Source organism: Saccopteryx leptura, chromosome 10, assembly GCF_036850995.1.
Source record: "Saccopteryx leptura isolate mSacLep1 chromosome 10, mSacLep1_pri_phased_curated, whole genome shotgun sequence".
In the NCBI taxonomy this organism is placed as follows: Eukaryota; Metazoa; Chordata; class Mammalia; order Chiroptera; family Emballonuridae; genus Saccopteryx; species Saccopteryx leptura.
The window spans coordinates 45,391,945-45,410,686 of record NC_089512.1 but is presented as its reverse complement, the minus strand read 5'-3'; the positions used below and the strand labels follow the sequence as shown (position 1 = coordinate 45,410,686).

At 44.5% G+C, this 18,742-nt stretch overlaps 1 pseudogene; it reads right to left on the bottom strand.

Moving 5' to 3' along the window:
- Positions 1–218: 218 nt before the first annotated feature.
- LOC136381844 (large ribosomal subunit protein eL36-like) lies at positions 219–9,907 on the bottom strand (annotated as a pseudogene).
- Between the last annotated feature and the right edge of the window lie 8,835 nt (positions 9,908–18,742).

The window sequence follows — 18,742 nt, the reverse complement described above, 5'->3', positions numbered from 1 at the left end:
ATTTTCATTTTTGTATTTAGATTTTTACTAATTTTATCCAATGAACATGCTGTTCATTGTTTTTGAAAAATTAAACTTTTTGTTTTGAAAAATTAAAATAGAAAAGTAGAAAAAAATTGTTAAAGCTTCCCTCCCTACTATGTACCCATCAGCAGTTATCAACTCATGACCAATCTTGCTCCTTCTGCATTACTTTTTTTTTTTCTCAACAGGTTTTATTACACACAGTGGCGACAGGCTTTGTTCTTCTTGGCTGCTGCCTTCCTCACGGCTGCAAGGATGTTGCTCAGCTTCTCTCTCTTCCTCTTGGCACCAGTGTGTGTCCCCACCCTTTTCTTGATGAACTTCAGTGCCCCCCTAGTCTTTGGAGACCTGATGCAGCTCCACGGTGCACGGCTCACAGGGAGCAAAGCCACACATCTCTTGGACCATGTCCCGCATGAACTTGTCGCGCTCGGTGAGGTGCCAAGGCGGTGGCTGCTCCTCCTCTTGCTCACATACTTGGTCACCTTGTGGCCCTTGTTGAGGCCCACGGCTACGGCGCAGTGCAGGGCCGTGGCTACTGCTCCTCAGTGGCTGCCACAGCGGGCAGGTTGCTTTGCTTTTTAATAGGGGAAAAAACCTCTCAGACAAGTTATGAGAATTGAAGTTATTATCAACAACATAAAGAATAACTTGGCCCTTTCTTGTTTCTGGAAGTGGTCAACAAAATGAAAACTGTTTTAAAAAAAATAACTACTTAAAATTCAAGAGTCTGAGAGGAAGTATTGTTTATTTCATGACCACATTCTCTTTCAGCATTTAAACAAACAGTAAAGAAATTAGTTCAGGATTCAGAGTGGCCCAGAGCGCTGAATTTTTAATCATATCAGGAGCAAGTAAGAGCCACTCCGCACAGAGTTAGGCCAGGTCTTCTCCAGGCACACATCCCAGTCAGCTAGATTCTGGTACAAGTGACAGAAACCTGCCTTTCACAAGTGGATGTGGGAAGCTGTTGGCTCGTGTGATCCCATGGAGAGCAGGCAGCGGTCAAGTGGCTGGTGGATGCAGAGGGCCATGGGCCTTGGGCCTGCTCCTTCTCTCTTGCCCCTGACCTGAGTCCCAGGAAGTCAGCTCACAGTCTCTCAGCAAAGAAGATGGGGGGGGATCCCCACTGCTCCCAGTCATACAACCTGGAGAGGCCTCTATCTGGTGGGCCTTGGGTCAAGTCACGTCCTTGTGGTCAGAGGCAGAGAGCTAGGACTACACTGAGATACTCAGAAATTCTAACAGTAATAGAAACAGCTTATCAACGTATAGCACCTACTCTGTGCTGGGCACTGTCTAAACACTATGTATATATACACTTATTTAAGCTTCACAACAATCATAAGAGGTAGGTGCTATTATTAGTATCATTCATTATTTTGTTTTAGAGATGAAGAAAGTGAGGCACAAACTAAAAATCAAGCATCTTGCTCAAGGTCATACAACTAGTAAGTGCCAGAACCAGGAGTCAAATCTAAGCAGCCTGGCCATAGCATAGGTGCAATGAATTACTCTGTGAGTCCATTGCTTGAGAGTCCGGGCACCAAAAATATTGTGCTTGGATTTATCATATGTAATCTAAGTGTATATCACAATAAATTTTGAATTAGACTAAGAGAGTTTTTAAAAAGTTTAAAATTTTTCCTCTGACAAAATTTTCCTCTGCCTGACCAGGCGGTGGCGCAGTGGATGGAGCGTCGGACTGGGGTGTGGAGGACCCAGGTTCAAGACCCTGAGGTCGCCAGCTTGAGCGTGGGCTCATCTGGTTTGAGCAAAAGCTCACCAGCTTGGACCCAAGGTCGCTGGCTTAAGCAAGGGGTTACTTGGTCTGCTGAAGGCCCGCGGTCAAGGCACATACGAGAAAGCAATCAATGAACAACTAAGGTGTCACAACAAAAAACTGATGATTGATGCTTCTCATCTCTCCGTTCCTGTCTGTTTGTCCCTGTCTATCCCTCTCTCTGACTCTCTCTCTCTGTTTCTGTGAAAAAAAAAATTTTTTTTTCCTCTGATTTTGCTACTGCATGCTTTTCTCAGGGTGTTGGTGCTGGAGCCCTAAGTAACACTTGGCCCCCTGGAAAACTGGCCTCAGGGTTTACAGAGAGCTCTGTGGTGAGCGGGCAGTGCACAGGTGGAGTTCTAGCAGCTGCAGGTGTGTCGGGTGCCACCCGCCCAGTAGGGAGGCCTCCTGGCCCTTGGGGGATTCTAGCTTTGAGAGCTCTCCAGCAGCTGCGGCCTGACAGCCCACTTCTATAAAGGGCCTGGCATATATCCCTCTAGCTTTATTTTTCCTTCTTTACTTCCTCCTTTTATTCTTTAAATATGTTTGGCAGCAAATAACCAGAAACTTAATTATCAGTGAAAATTTAAACTCTATATTATCTTAAGTCAGAGGACAGGAGGATCACCCAGTAAGTTTGACAGCTCAGTGATGTCATCAAGAACCCTGCCCTTCCCTCTAGCTATTCTCCTCCTCCTGTGTTAGTGCTTGTCTTCAAGCTCATGCCCTGTGGCCTCAAGGACAAGTTACCATTGTCCTCTGATAACGTAACTTAAACATTAAAAATAGAAGGGGGCAAAACCAAAAGACAAAACAAAACCAAAAAAAAAGGAAAGGGTCAAAAAAGATTTATTTAGGACAAAATAATTTATCTAAAAAAGCATTCCAACAGGCATCTGTTTACTTTTCATTGGACAGGGTGAGGTCACATGACCACACCTAGACCAATTATTGCCAAAGGGGATGGTAGGCTTAGACCAGTCATGGCTTACCCCTAAGAAAGGGTGTGTGGCTTCCATGAGCCATATTTGACATCTGTGTGCCAGGAAAAAGGAGTGATGGCTGTTGAATAGGCTACCATATAATCCTTTCTCATATCCTTCCTTCCCAAAGGCCTAAAGCAGGGGTCCCCATACTACGGCCCACGGGCCACATGTGGCCCCCTGAGGCCATTTATCCGGCCCCCACCGCACTTCCGGAAGGGGCACCTCTTTCATTGGTGGTCAGTGAGAGGAGCATAGTTCCCATTGAAATACTGGTCAGTTTGTTGATTTAAATTTACTTGTTCTTTATTTTAAATGTTATATTTGTTCCCGTTTTGTTTTTTTACTTTAAAATAAGATATGTGCAGTGTGCATAGGGATTTGTTCATAGTTTTTTTTATAGTCCAGCCCTCCAATGGACTGAGGGATAGTAGTGAACTGGCCCCCTGTGTAAAAAGTTTGGGGACCCCTGGCCTAAAGAGTAGAAGGCTTGGGGCAGGAGCAAGGTCGGGGTCAAGGCCAGGGTCAAGGAACAGGAGACATAGTTTTCTCTCTCGTGAAATTCATAGTTATTCTTTCTCAGGATAATTGACCTCTGTGTTTCCCTAACTCTCCTAAGGCCTCAGAAAATTCTTTAATTTCAAGGCCAGAAAAAAATATGTGTGCCTTGTGTTAGTTTCCTATGGCTGCTTTAACAAATTACTTAATGACTTAACACAATTCTCCTACAGCTATTAAAGAATGAAATTCAACTGAGTAATTCTGAAGATCTAATTGTCTTTATTAAGTGATTCATGAATCAGGAAGCATCTTAGCTAGCAACTAGAAGAGTGCTCTGAAGAGTTGTACAAAATGGAAGGTTTTTTAGGCAGAAAGAAGGTGGGATAAGGTGATTTCAGACAAGGATATTTTTTCTTAGGGGAAGGCAGTGGTCTTATCAGGCAGATTACCTCACTAGTGCTGACCAAGAAATTTTAGACTGGTTTAAAATTCCATTCCTGGGAGATGTTGAAACTGTAGTTAGGTTAGGTCAGGGGTCGGAACCTATGGCTTGCAAGCCAGATGTGGCTCTTTTGATGGCTGCATCTGGCTCGCAGACAAATCTTTAATAAAAAAAATAGTAACGTTAAAAATATAAAACATTCGCCCAGGCAGTGGCGCAGTGAATAGAGCATTGGACTGGGATGCAGAGGACCCAGGTTCGAGATCCCAAGGTCGCCAGCTTGAGCACAGGCTCATCTGGTTTGAGCAAAAGCTCACCAGCTTGGACCCAAGGTTGCTGGCTCGAGCAAGGGGTTACTCGGTCAGCTGAAGGCCCACAGTCAAGGCACATATGAGAAAGCAATCAATGAACAACTAAGGTGTCGCAACAAAAAACTGATGATTGATGCTTCTCATCTCTCTCCGTTCCTGTCTGTCTGTCTCTATCTATCCCTCTCTCTGACTCTCTCTCTGTCTTTGTAAAAAAAAAAAAAAAAAAAAAAAATTATATATATATATAAACATTCTCATGTATTACAATCCATTTCCTACCGCTCATGTTCATGCTTGCGGGTGGCTAGAGCCAATCACAGCTGTCCTCTGGGACAACACCAAATTTTTATTGGATAATGCATAATGTACACGGGTCGTTGTATGGCTCTCATGAAATTACATTTTAAAATATGTGGCATTCGCCTGACCAGGCGGTGGCGCAGTGGATAGAGCTTCAGACTGGAATGCAGAGGACCTGGGTTCGAGGCCCCAAGGTCGCCAGCTTGAATGCGGGCTTATCTGGTTTGAGGAAAAAGCCCACCAGCTTGAACCCAAGGTCGCTGGCTCCAGCAAGGGGTTACTCGGTCTGCTGAAGGCCTGCGGTCAAGGCACATATGAGAAAGCAATCAATGAACAACTAAGGTGTTGCAACGCACAATGAAAAACTAATGATTGATGCTTCTCATCTCTCTCCGTTCCTGTCTGTCTGTCCCTGTCTATCCCTCTCTCTGACTCACTCTCTGTCTCTGTAAAAAATAAATTAATTAATTAAAAACAAACAAACAAACAACAACAAAAAAAATATATGTGGCATTCATGGCTCTCTCAGCCAAAAAGTTTCCCGACCCCTGGGTTAGGTATTAAATCTTGGTGGGGCTTAGCAACAGTGACTCCACTTTGGGACTGTGTTTTTTTTTAACATGGCTCTGAGGGCCAGAAATGCAAAATCAGTTTCACTGTGTGTAAAGCCAGTAGCCATGGCCACCATCACAGCCGCCTGGCCCAAGCAGGTTCGCATTGGATTCAGACAGTTGGTAAAGAAACAACGGAGCCAAAAACTGGTGGGCCATCATCTTTAATCCTAGCTTGCACCTGGCGGGCAAGTAAAAACACACACTGGGCTCCAAAACCCACTCATTCAATGCTCACAAAGCTACTGACTTTATCCGAGTTTCCTAGAATCAAAGGTTTCTAGCTCACCAGACTTATTTACCTCTGTTCCCCATGTCCTTCCTTCTCCCTGCACAAACTCTGCACAAACTGGCTTTTCCTTCAGCACTCTGCCATCCTGGCTGCTTCTCTAGGCCTCCTCCACGTGGCCTTTCTCTGCTCTCTGCTGCCTCCTCTAATGCTAATCTCAGGAACTAAGAGAGCAAACTCCCATTCTGCCCCCATTTTATAGTGTAGAAATCCAAACCTTTAATCCAATATACAAAACAGAGAAGTCTCTAATACAAAGTCACTTATCTGGGGCATGATGGGATTGCACCACCCCACATCAAAAAGGGTGGGAAAGGCTTAGTCCTAAAACCAAGCCTCAGGCTACAAGGATCCTGCTTGCCCAAAGCCCGCCCCCAACACACATTAATATCACCTGGGCGACAGGCTTCCATGTGGGCAGCGCCATCTTTAACAAAGTGAGCATAATATATTTTATCTGCCCAACACTGTGCTAACTGTCAACAGTTTTGCTTGGGCTGGTTCCTTCTTGAACTGGGGAGAACCCATTTCCTTCATTCAGTTTTTAGTGGCTTCCTCTTTTCCTTGGCTTGTGGGCTCATCCTCTATCTTCAATGGGTAACTCCACCAATGGCATCTGCTTCCCTGTGTCTCACAACCTTCTCCTCTGACCTCTTTCTGCATTCCTCTTAAGGGTGTGATTATTAGTGCAGGGTAACCTCCTTATTTCAGGATCCTTAAAGTATCATACCTGCAAAGTCTTTTTGCCATATAAGGTAACATTTACAGGGATTAAGGCAGGAATATTTGGGGGGCAGGGCATTATTCAGTTGGCCACACACCTTGATACCTAATGCCCCAACCTCAAAAGTTTTATAAGGGGGACTTACAGGGCAGGAGGGAGTTCCAGGATCTTCTTAGTGACATCCAGCAGCCCAGCAGCTCATCACTGTGGCTCTGGGGGGTCTATGGCTTGGGTTTGTGGCAGGTGCATGAGGTGGTATTTGTGCCTGAAGGACAAAATTCTGACCAGAAGGAAGTCTTTCTGGAGCCTGTGGGGGACACTTTTAATTCTCTGTGTTTGTACTTTTGCAGATGAATGAATCACATTTGCTTTAAGTCAATGCATATGAAAGGAGTGGCAGACTCATTAACATGAAGTGGCTTCCATCAAATCACTTAAAAAAATTCAGTGAGAGAAGGAGGGGAGGCAGAGAGACAGACTCCCACAGGCATCCTGACCAAGATACACACCGCAAGCCCAGTAGGGGGCAATATTCTGTCCATCTGGGGCATTGCTCGGTTGCTCAGCAACTGAGCTCATCTTAGTGCTGTGATGGTGAACCTTTTTATAAAAACCATCCACTTTTACCGTGCTGGTCAACCTGGTCCCTCCCGCCCACTAGTGGGTGTTCCAGTTTTCATGGTGGGCCCCCCCCCCCCCCATAGTGGAGCAACCAAATGGTGCTGTGATTGGCCCACCATGAAAGCTGGAACACCCACTAATGGGCAGGAGGGAACAGGTTGACCAGACTGTAAAAGTGGGCAGTTTCTATAAAAAGGTTCTGTAATGCCAGCAGCCACGGTCAGGGCCACCATCAGAGCAGCCCAGCCCATGCAGGTTCGCATTGGATTCGGACAGTCGGTAAAGAAACAACGGAGCCAAACACTGATAGGCCATTTTCTTTCATTCTAGCTTGCACCCGGTGGGCAAGTAAAAACACACACTGGGCTCCAAAACCCACTCACATTCAGTGCTCACAAAGCCACTGACTTATCCGAGTTTCCTAGAATCAAAGGTTTCTAGCTCACCAGACTTATTCTCCTCAGTTCCCCATCTCCTTCCTTATCCCAGATACAAACTCTGCACAAACTGGCATCTCACTCAGCACTCCGCCATCTTGGCTGCTTCTCCTGGCCACATGGCCTCTTTCTGCTCTCTGCTCTGCTCCCTCTGCTCTCTCATGCTAATCATCCCAGGAACCAAGAGGGCAAGCTCCTACTGTGCCCCTATTTTATAGTGTAGCTTCACAACCTCTAATCCAATATACAAAATAGGGAAGTCTCTAATACAAAGTCACTTCTCTGAGGCATGATTGGATTGTACCACCCCACATTAAAAAGGGTGGGAAAGGCTTAATCCCAAAACCAAGCCCCAGGCTACAAGGATTCTCAACACACATTAATATCACCTGGGAGATGGCCTCACATGGGCAGGGCCATCTTTAACAAAGTGAGCATAATACATATTTTATCTGCCCAACAGGTTCACCATCACAGTCTTAGCACCTGAGGTGGAGGCCATGGAGTCATTCTCAGTACCCAGGGCTAACTCACTCCAATTGAGCCATGGCTGCAGGAGGGGAAGCGGGAGAGAGAGAGAGAAAGAGAGAGAGAGAGAGAGAGACTGAGAGAAAGAAGCAAGAGGGGGAAGGGTGGAGAAGCAGATGGGTGCTTCTCCTGTGTGCCCTGACTGGGAATCAAACCTAGGACATCCACATACTGGGCTGATGCTGTACCACTGAGCAAACCAGCCAGGGCCCAAATCACATTTTTAATGAACCCCTGCTGTGGAGTGATGATTCCTGCTTTGGGATATTATGTAAAATTTCTGCAGTGAGCATACAGACCCCTCAGCTCCAGTTCCTCTCTTCACATTCCTTCCCCTTTGTTCTGGTTCTGGTGCTTGCCCTTGGCTTTCATGTTCTCTCACTCTGCTTTTCTAGACATTGGCAGCCTCCTGTCCAGGCTTCCCTGGCCCTTTGCAGCCCTTCTGCCTGGTGTATGTCTGCCAGGGCAAGGGCCTGTGACTCTTTGGTTGGTTTCTTCCCTATGGCCTGGCCCATCCCCTGCAAAAGGAAACAAAGCTTGAGGGTTTGAGATTTTGCTCCCTGACATATGTCATCAGTTTGGTTCAAATAAACTCTACAAAAATTAAAAAAAAAAAAAAAAAAAAAAGGAACCAAAGGCTGGGGCAGACCCTGCCAGGTCCTGGGCAAAGCCACAACTAAGCAACTACAGGACATTTCAGGGATAAGTCAGAGAGGTGCTGAGAAATGCTTAACTGCCCACTCCCCAGAAAAAATAAAATCGGACTTGTGGGATTTGTTGATTTTTGTGACATAGATGCACTCACTGTGGCCTAATTCCAGCGACTGCCATGAGGTCAGCGCCTGAACGTGGGGCAGGGAAGAGGTGGGCACAGTTGGCTTCCACACACCACGCAGCCAAGTTCAGGCACGTCCTCATGACACATGGTTCCAACAGTTTCCCTCTTCCACCACAGGAAAGGCCGGGTCAAACCGTCTCTCGGGAACTGTATTCCATAGGAAACCTTCCGCACGCATCCTCTCCGGGTTGGTCTTTGGCACAAGGTCTGATGGGAAGTACACTTGGACCTGGAACTGCATTTTTCTCTCAGTCTTCTGCACCGTTCCTCCTCCTGGCGTGAGGTAGTGCTGGCTTAGGGGCACCTGCACTGCCAGGCCGGTCACCGTGAGGGGGAGGAGAAAGGCTTAAATATAGACACTGACTCCTTTTGTGTGTCTCAAGTGTTACAAGAGCACTCCTTTAAAATAATTTTTTTTTATTTTATCTTATTTATTGATTTTACAGAGAGAGGAGGGGAGAGAACAAGAAGTATCATATCATGGTTGCTTCACTTTAGTTGTTCATTGATTGCTTGTTGTATGTGCCTTGCCCGGGCAAGCCCAGGGTTCTGAACTGGCAACCTCAGCGTTCCAAGTCAATGCGTTATCCACCGTGCCACCACAGGTCAGGCTGAGCATTCTTAACACAGATTAACTCTTGTAAGAGCGGAGGGGGTGGGAGGGCTAGATAAAAAAGGCGAAGGGATTAAGAAGTACAAATTGGTAGTTACACAATAGTCACAGAGACGTAAATTACAGCGCAGGAAATACTAGACTCAATAATATCATAATGACTATGTAGGGGGCCAGGTGGGTACTTGAAACATCGGCAGAGACCACACTGTACAGTACATGATTTTCCAACCCTATGCTATACGTCTGAAGCTAATAGAGAATAATACTGAATGTAAACTGTAATAGAAAAATACAAAAATGTATTTTAAAAATTCTCAATTCAATATAATATCTGAGGCTCATTAGAGTGACCTAAGGCTATGAAAAAGGTAGGAGGAGGGGAGCAGAGAGAGTATGTCACTTAAATTCTCGGAAAATCCAGATTTCAGTGAATGGTTTTGGCTTTCTTCTTAAATTCCATTTACCAAATCTAATGAATGGGTTTATTTTCCTTCCTTTCTGCATCCCTACACACAATGGGTGTGACAAAATTACCAAAATGGACTGTGGGAAGGAGAGGCGTGGTGACCAGATAGTCCACAAACTGCTTATCAGACCTAAAGGACTTAGAATTGACCAAACACTGAACTGTGGCAGGAAATGTTGCTGACAAAGACATACAAAGTAATAACACTTGAAAACTGCACATGTCTGGGCGAAGCTCCACATGGGAGCATCTGCAGTGCTGTTTTATGGGCCAAGCCCAGAGCACGACGAAGCAGAGGCGAGGGCCGGAGGGCACTGAACGTTTGGTTGAGCTGCTGTTTCACCATTGTCTGCCTTGTTACCAGTTCTGACATGTGCCAGCGCAGCTCTCGCCCCTTCAGTTCCCTGGCATTTGCTAAAACAACACTCACCATGATCCAATCTGGATGTGCCTTTGAGCCTGCCTGTAACTTTCCACTTTCAGGGAGATGCAATAAGGAGTTTACAAGTCCTATGTCACAGCTTTTCCAGGACAAGGATTTTAATATATATTTAAAATTTGTTTCCATTGATTTGAGAGAGAGAGAACTGGTTGTTCCTTTTAGATGTGCACTCATTGATTGCTTCTCATATGTGCCCTGACCGGGGATCAAACCTGTGACCTCACTGTGCTAAGACAAGGCTCTACGTACTGAGCCACCTGTCCAGACCCTCTAGGGCAGGGGTCTCAAACTCGCGGCCCACGGGCCGCATGCGGCCCGCCGAACAATTTTGTGCGGCCCGCAGACTAATCCACGAAGTTCAAAATATTTTGGATAAAATTAAGTAAGCCTAGGGGCCTACTTGTATTTTTCATTTCTCTAGCATCCTAGCTAGATATTAGCTTAGTTAACAGCAGTTGTGATGCGAACTACAGTTTCTGGTCGTTTTGTGACACTGAGTAAACTGCATGTACGATTGTGCTTGTTGTACTGATTTTTTTTTTGTTTTCAACTGCAGTGAGAAAAGTGTTGCGTAACAGTTGCCTTTTGTAGACCTAGTGCAGCCCGCTGAACGGCTGTGATCTTGCTCTGTGGCCCACATGCTGAGTTGAGTTTGAGACCCCTGCTCTAGGGGAAGGATTTTAAAGCATAAACCCAGGGGAAATTTTTTGAGGAGAAATGGAATAGGAGAATCTGAATTTTGGTTCTTAGATACCCCCTGGGCATTGTGTTTCTTGGTCCTTGGCATCAACTGAAAGGTGACAAAAGAAGTAGGAAAAATTATTGATCCTTGTCGGCTAATGAAGATGCCCGGCTGAAAGGCTCGGCAGGGTTCAGGGTGGCACAGGCTGTCTTGGCTGTATCTCCCTCTGCTGAAAGGCCTAGCACATGGTAGCCCTGGATTAATAATTGTTGAATGAATGAATGTAAATGGTTGTTTCTGAAGATGCAAAGAAATAAAGAAAAATGGTTTCAAAAGGATTTTCCTAAGTAACTACACCTGAGCTGTTTAGTTCATAGGACCGGAATCAGTGTGGGTGGAATAGAAGCCCTAGGGTGCAAAATTGAAGGAGGCACCCATTTTCAGTTTTGTGCAAGTTTTGATTCTGTTGTTGTCTGACTCTGAGAGCGAGTGCTGTCATAATTATTGTGTCCTTGGTGCCTCACTCACTTCACTTTAGTCTAGCCTTGCTAGTAGTCCATTCAGGGCCTACCAAATAAAAATATATAAAAATGAATATATATATATTCATTCAAAATTATTTCTTCTTTGGGCTTGGTCCATTTACTCTGTCCTGAGCTCATAGAGACATTTCAGGGTATAGGGAGAGACAGAGGCCAGTGCCCAGCCTGGGAAACCAGTAACCTCACAGCCAAGAGTTGCAGGGGCCCTGGCCGGTTGGCTCAGTGGTAGAGCGTTGGCCTGGCATGCAGGAGTCCCGGGTTCGATTCCTGGCCAGGGCACATAGGAGAAGCGCCCATCTGCTTCTCCACCCCTCCCCCTCTCCTTCCTCTCTGTCTCTCTCTCTCCCTCCCACAGCCAAGGCTCTATTGGAGCAAAGTTGGCCCGGGCACTGAGGATGGCTCTGTGGCCTCTGCCTCAGGCGCTAGAATGGCTCTGGTTGCAACAGAGTGACGCCCCAGATGGGCAGAGCATCGCCCTCTGGTGGGCGTGCTGGGTGAATCCCTGTCGGGCGCATGTGGGAGTCTGTCTGACTGCCTCCCTGTTTCCAACTTCAGAATAATAAAAAAAAAAAAAAAAAAAAAAAAAAAGAGTTGTCAGGGAGGATGGGGTTACTCAGTTCTTACTGTGTCCTTGGATAATCCATTAACCTCTGGAGCTTTCCTTTCTTCATCAGTACAGTGCAGATAATACCCACATCACAGGATGATTGTGAGCATTGAGAGTAACACACACACACACACACACACACACACACACACACACACGTGTCAAGCACAGCAGCACATAGTAGATGCTCTGGAAGCTTTTATTGTGTTATTACTACTGGCAGCAGTAGTGGTGACGCTGGCCACTCTGCCTGGCCAGTTCTCAGGGTGAGGGAGAGTACATGCATGGACCTGCAGGGAGAAATCCGCCAAAATTGTGTAGGAGGGCAGATCGGATGAACTCAACTTGGGTATTTATTTATGTAAGTTTAAGGTGTGGCTCTGACTACACATTCTGTAGGCGCTATGCTAGGAGTTTTCCTGCATTAAAAAAAAATCCTGATCACAGACTATTCTTAAATTGATTCTCTACTTATAGACAACAGATGATTTTTTAAAATTAAATTTATTGGGCCCTGGCCAGTTGCCTCAGTGGTAGAGCGTCAGCCTGGCATGTGGAAGTCCCAGGTTCAATTCCCGGCCAGGGCACACGGGAGAGGCGCCCATCTGCTTCTCTGCCCTTCCCACTTTCCTTTCTCTCTCTCTCTTCCCCTCCCGCAGCCAAGGCTCCATTGGAGCAAAGTTGGTGTAGGTGCTGAGGATGGCTCCATGGCTTCCACCTCAGGCACTAGAATGGCTCCAGTTGCAATGGAGCAACGGCCCAGGTGGGCAGAGCATCGCCCCCTAGTGGGCATGCTGGGTGGATCCCGGTCAGGTGCATGTGGGTGTTTGTCTCTCTGTCTCCCCACTTCTCACTTCATAAAAATACAAAAAAAATTTTTAATTTATTGGGGTGACACTCATTGACAACAAATTATTTTTAAAAGATAAGTATGTCCTATGCAACTTTTGGAACATACTTATACTAGAAAAAATTTTGTTGTGTTCTGCAATTTAAATTTAAGTGGACATGTTGCATTTGAACCATGGCAAACCTTGGAGGAGAGTTGTTTGACCAGGGACTCTAAAAGGTGCTCGTTGCCCTGGCCAGCTCAGTCAGAGTGTTCTCCCCGTTTGCCAAGGTTGCGGGTATGATCCCTGGTCAGGGCACATACAAGAATCAACCAATGAATGCATAGATAAGTGAACAACAAATCGATGTTTCTCTCTCTCTTCCCCTTCCTCTCTCTCTCTAAAAATCAATCAACAAATAAAAAATAAAATAAAACAGTGCTCGCCTCTGGTGTGCCTCTGCAATGCAAGTTTGCACTGATGGCCTCAACGCACCCCGCATTACTAGCAGGTGAACTTCTGAAGTTGTCCTCGGTTCTTCTGATTCCCGCCTTTTTGCTTCTGCCCCTCCTTCCCTGAAAGCTCCTACTGCATTCAGGAGCTGTGGGCATACAGGAATGTATGTGACGGCTGGCAGTGCAGATGGAAGAGGCAGGGTTATGACTGAGAACAGTAAACTACTGCTTGTGGGCCAAATCCAGCCCCCTCCTGGTTTTGTAAATAAAGCTTTATTGGCACACAGCCATATTCAGTCCTTACACACTATCTACAACTACTTTCCCACTACAAAGGCAGAATTAAGTAGTTGCCATGTGCAGAGTCTAAAATATTTATCTGTTCTTTTCCAAAAAAGTTTACAAATCCTCCTCTAGATAACGCTTCATTTTCTACTGAACACAAACGTTTTCCTACAGTTGAATGCTATTCAAGCTCATTCAAGCCAAGGATTCCTAGATTTTGAGATCTCAAATTTCTTTTTCATTTTTACTTTTTTTTTTTTTTTTTTGAGAGAGAATCAGGAAGGGAGAGAGATAAGAAGCCTCAACTCATAGTTGTGGCACTTTAGTTGTTCATTGACTGCTTCTCATACGTGCCTTGACAGGGAGGAGGGGCCTCAAGCTGAGCCAGTGACCCCTTTCTCAAGCCAGTGACCTTAGGATCATGTTAATGAGCCTGTGCTCAAGCAGGCAACCTCGGAGTTTTGAACCTGGGACCTCAGTGTCCCAGGTCGACGCTCTATCCACTGCACCACTACCGGCCAAGCAGGTCAGTAAAATAAAAAATAAAAAAAATTTTGAGGGATGGTTATAGGATCTCCAATTTTCACTTCTGTCAAATATCAATGGCTTTATAAAAGATAACACTTAAACTACTTCCTGAAAACTATTTTGAAGTGACTAGCACACGAAACACCTGCTGCATTGTTCTTTCTTTCATTTCTCTGGGGTTTGGTAACAACTTCCTCACCAACAGTTCATGCTCTGGATTGGATTGTGGAACCACCAAGGTAGCGCAGTCTTGGGCACCAACTGCTGGCTCTGCACGAGGAGACTACTGGCTCATAGCAGCAGTCCTGGCCTCACTCTGGCACCCAAGCTGTGGCCCTTCGACCAAGAGGGGGTTCCTTGGAGGCAGGTTATTGCCAGAGTCAGCCTAGGCATGCCCCACGCACCCAGGTCCAATTTCATGGTCTTACTTTGCTTTAATTAATATACTTTCCCCTGCTTTTTTAAAAGAAAGATGTGTTCAGTGCAGAAAATTTGAGAGGAAATGAAAAGAACCAAATTCATCTGTACCCAGAGAGACACTAAGTTTTATTGAGACAGAAGAAGAAGAAAAGCACTTTCCAATCTAAAAATCTAAGGGGACAGAGCCCAGCATATATCCCCAAACCAAAATAAGGTTGACACATGACAGGCAGCAGTATTTACTGAAAGAATAACTAAAGCTAAACAACTGCTATAATTTATCTTAGATGACCCCCAAAAATTCAGTACATTTAAAAATTATTTTTATTATCAAAAGGCCAATATGGTAAGTATTCCAATAAATTTTCTTCTATTTATTTTCCTTTGTAGCATTGTTCTTCTTATGGCTTATAACTGCTGAGAACAATGATTTAAGAAACAAGGAATATGTATTTTAGTTTTAATCATGTTTTATTATCCAAACAATTTTCATAAGTCTTATTATTAAACTACTCTAATGATACATACAATATAATCTTTAGAAACTGATCTGGTAAACTCATGATTTTAAAACATGCAATTTCTAATGAAGCAAAGTTTAAGTTATTTAATTATTTTCACATTCATGCCTTGTCACCAAAATGAGAAACATCTTAAATTTGACATTCAAAAGAAACAATTAAGAATATTTTTTAACTCTTTGTGGTTTACCATCTTAAAATCAATGATTCATACTGTTTCCTACGAAAACAGCATATCTACCTCCTGTTTTGTAGGAGTCCTTGTAAGCAACTGATCAAGTTCATCTCTGCTTTAATAAATAAACATTTCAATTAATCCCTGACAAACTGGAAGAGTAAAAATGACTTCTCCCAGCTCTAACCAGTTAACTCAGTCAGTTAGATCATTGTCCCGAAACGACAAGGTTGCGGGTTTGATTTCTGATCAGCGCACATACAGAAAGCAATGAATGAATGCACAACTAAGTGGAACAACAAATGAATGTTTCCCACACCCCCTTCCTCTCTCTGTCTCTCTAAAATCAATCAGTAATAATAATAAAAAAAAAAAACTAAAAAAAAAAAAAGGCTTCTCCCTGGCTCTTCTTTGTCTAAATATTTCACTCTTAGATGTCTTTGTTTCTCCTGGTGATTCATCATATTTATGAAATGTTTCTATAAAAACATAAGATCATTTTGATTTTTTAAAGACAAGCAAGCATCATCACCCCTTTTTAAAAATCCTTCCTTTAAAAAAAAAATCCTTCCTTTGATGAGACACTGGTTGGATCTTAAGTCTTTATTTGAATTCCAACCCCAACCTGAACAGACCCTTTTGCATTTATTTATTTCTCTCCACCTCAAACATTCACTCTCTCGAATCAGATCTGTCCCTCACTGTGCTCGCCCTGGTCCCAGTGAGCAGGTCCTGCTCTCTGACTTGGCTTAGGTGGGACACCCACCTGGCATAAGATGAGGATGAGGCCTGGGATGGGCATATATATATATAAAAGAAGTAAGGGAATAAGAGGACCTTGGTTATGACAAAAACGATGAGGCAGTATGGGAACGCCTGGTGTTTGGGACTCTCTGCTCTAAGCTTCAGGCAAGGAACTGTGCTCTGCTCTGAAGCCCCTAAGGGTCCTTACAAAGAAGCTGTCCCAGTCCTGGCTGGTTGGCTCAGTGGTAGAGCATCGGCCTGGCGTGCAGGAATCCTGGGTTCAATTCCTGGCCAGGGCACACAGGAGAAGCGCCCATCTGCTTCTCCACCCCTCCCCCTCTCCTTCCTCTCTGTCTCTCTCTTCCCCTCCCGCAGCCAAGGCTCCATTGGAGCAAAGTTGGCCCTGGTGCTGAGGATGGCTCTATGGCCTTTGCCTTAGGCCAGGGGTCCCCAAACTTTTTACACAGGGGGCCAGTTCACTGTCCCTCAGACCACTGGAGGGCCGGACTATAAAAAAACTATGAACAAATCCCTATGCACACCGCACATGTTTTATTTTAAAGTAAAAAAACAAAATGGGAACAAATATAATATTTAAAATAAAGAACAAGTAAATTTAAATCAACAAACTGACCAGTATTTCAATGGGAACTATGCTCCTCTCACTGACCACCAATGAAAGAGGTGCCCCTTCCGGAAGTGCGGTGGGGGCCAGATAAATGGCCTCAGGGGGCCGCATGCGGCCCACGGGCCGTAGTTTGGGGACCCCTGGTTAGGCGCTAGAATGGCTCTGGTTGCAACAGAGCAACACCCCAGATGGGCAGAGCATCACCCCCTGGTGGGCATGCCGGGTGGATCCCGGTTGGGCACATGTGGGAGTCTGTCTGACTGCCTCCCCATTTCCAACTTCAGAAAAATACCAAAAAAAAAAAAAAAAAAAAGAAGCTGTCCCAGAACTTAGAGCCGGGCATGCTCATAGGAGCTGAGGTGCATCCAGATGACCCCAGGGAAGAAAGCACATTTTGTTGATTTTGTTTATATCTTACAAAATGCCTAAGAAGTTACAAAGCAACAAAAATAATAGTACTTAAAAGGAGAGATTAGCCTGGCCTGTGGTGGCACAGTGGATAAACCTTCAGCCTGGAATGCCGAGGTTGCCGGTTCGAAACCCCGGGCTTCCCTGGTCAAGGCACATACCGCAAGCAAGCAATGAACAACTAGCCTGAAACAACTATGAGTTGTTACTTTCCATTCCATGCTCCCCTTTCTCTCCTGTCTCTGTAAAATCAATAAAGTATTTAAAAAAAAAAAAAAAAAAAAGGAGAAATTAGTCTTCTAGGTGTGGCCTTGAGGAGGCGGCCAGATGTGGAGGCTTGGTGGGGTGGGATGCAGAGGGCCTGGGGCTACCGTGTGTGTGTGTGTGTGTGTGTGTGTGTGTGTGTGTGGCTGCAGTCAAGGCTGCAGGATGAACACAAGAGCTCCTGCACCCTGTTCCCCAGTATACAACAGGCACTTAGTCGAGGTCTGTTGACTCCCTGTTGCACAAAGGAGGAGCACCAGAAGGCAGGGTGGAGGAGTTGCAGACACCTTTGGGCATCAGCTTATCTCCTTCTCTCCTATTGCCCCTGCTCTTCATGTTCATAGCTGAACAAGACATTACTTTTCAGTGTCTAATATTTATAAAGTTAACTCATGAGACCTCTACTTGTGGAATGCTCTGGTTAATTGGATTTCTGTTTATTGTTAATTTTTTTTTGTTGTTGTTAAAATAGGCTTGTTAGAAATGTTATCAAATTTTTCCAAAATTTAATCTACTTTCTTGTCTTAGGAAAAAGAATCTGCTGGTCATTCCTGTGTCATGCTTTGGTGACTCAGGACCCTGCAGTGTCTCAGGGTGGGATCTGGAGTATGGGGCTCATTGAGGATGGAGGATCAACAGGGCAGGGAGTGGCGTGAGCACTAACCCAGGGCTCCATTCCAAGAGGGTTTCTTCCTTTTCATTCCAGATGTGGCTAATGCTGCTGAGGATTACTGTTTGCTGGATTCCAGTGAACCACAATTGTTTTGGCCAGTGTCTTTGCAACTCTTGGGTCCTGTACTCAAGGGACAGAACTTTTTATTTTTATTTGTTTATTTATTTATAATCGATGATATTTTAATAGCTATGTATGGTTCAGATGGGTTTTAGATTTATTGGGATGATCACTTCATGAGTTATATAAATGTCTAATCACTGGGATTGTACACCTAAATTTGATATAAAATTGCACATCATCTGTAATTAAAAAATATTAAAAAGATAAATAAGCATATAAACTACATGTTAAAAGTTCAAAAAAAGAAGGAAGTACATCCAGCTTAATTTTTAGTACTATATGCTTACTAAAGTTTTTTTTTAAAATTATTGTTATTAAAGTTGCTCTCAGGGTTATTAGCAGTTATTTTTTGGAAATGTATTATTTTTTTAATTGATTTTAATTTATTGTGTTTACGTAGATTCTAGTGTTACCCTGAATGCATCCCCCCTCCCCCGTATTCCCCTCAACATCTCCCTTGCCCCCCCATAGCGCCCTCCCCCCTTCCCTTCAGCTTTATCCCATCCTATCATCCCCCTTCCCTCTGTTCTCTTTTCCTCTGGTCTCAAGGGACGGAACTTTTAAAATGACTTCAGCCAGGCTTCTCATCTTTGGGACAAGTATGATTTTCTTATGCATACATATAACTTTAAAAAAAAATCAGCCCAGATTTATATTTGTATCCAAACTATTTTTTGCATTCATAGAACTCTCACTTTGGCTGTGCTTTTGAGACGTGCTAATTCTTTAGTGAAGTGCTGGTTGGGCGGCCACTCAAAATGAGGGCCACTATTTGTTCAAATTGGTTTCCAAGCCCATATTTCTTCTTCATGTTTTGAAATAGTCAAGAGATCTACTTACTTCCCCAGATATGTATGAGAAACTAAAGTGTGCAAGGACAAGAAAATCTACAAGAGAGCCTGGCCTATGGTGGCGCAGTGGATAGAGCATTGACCTGGAAT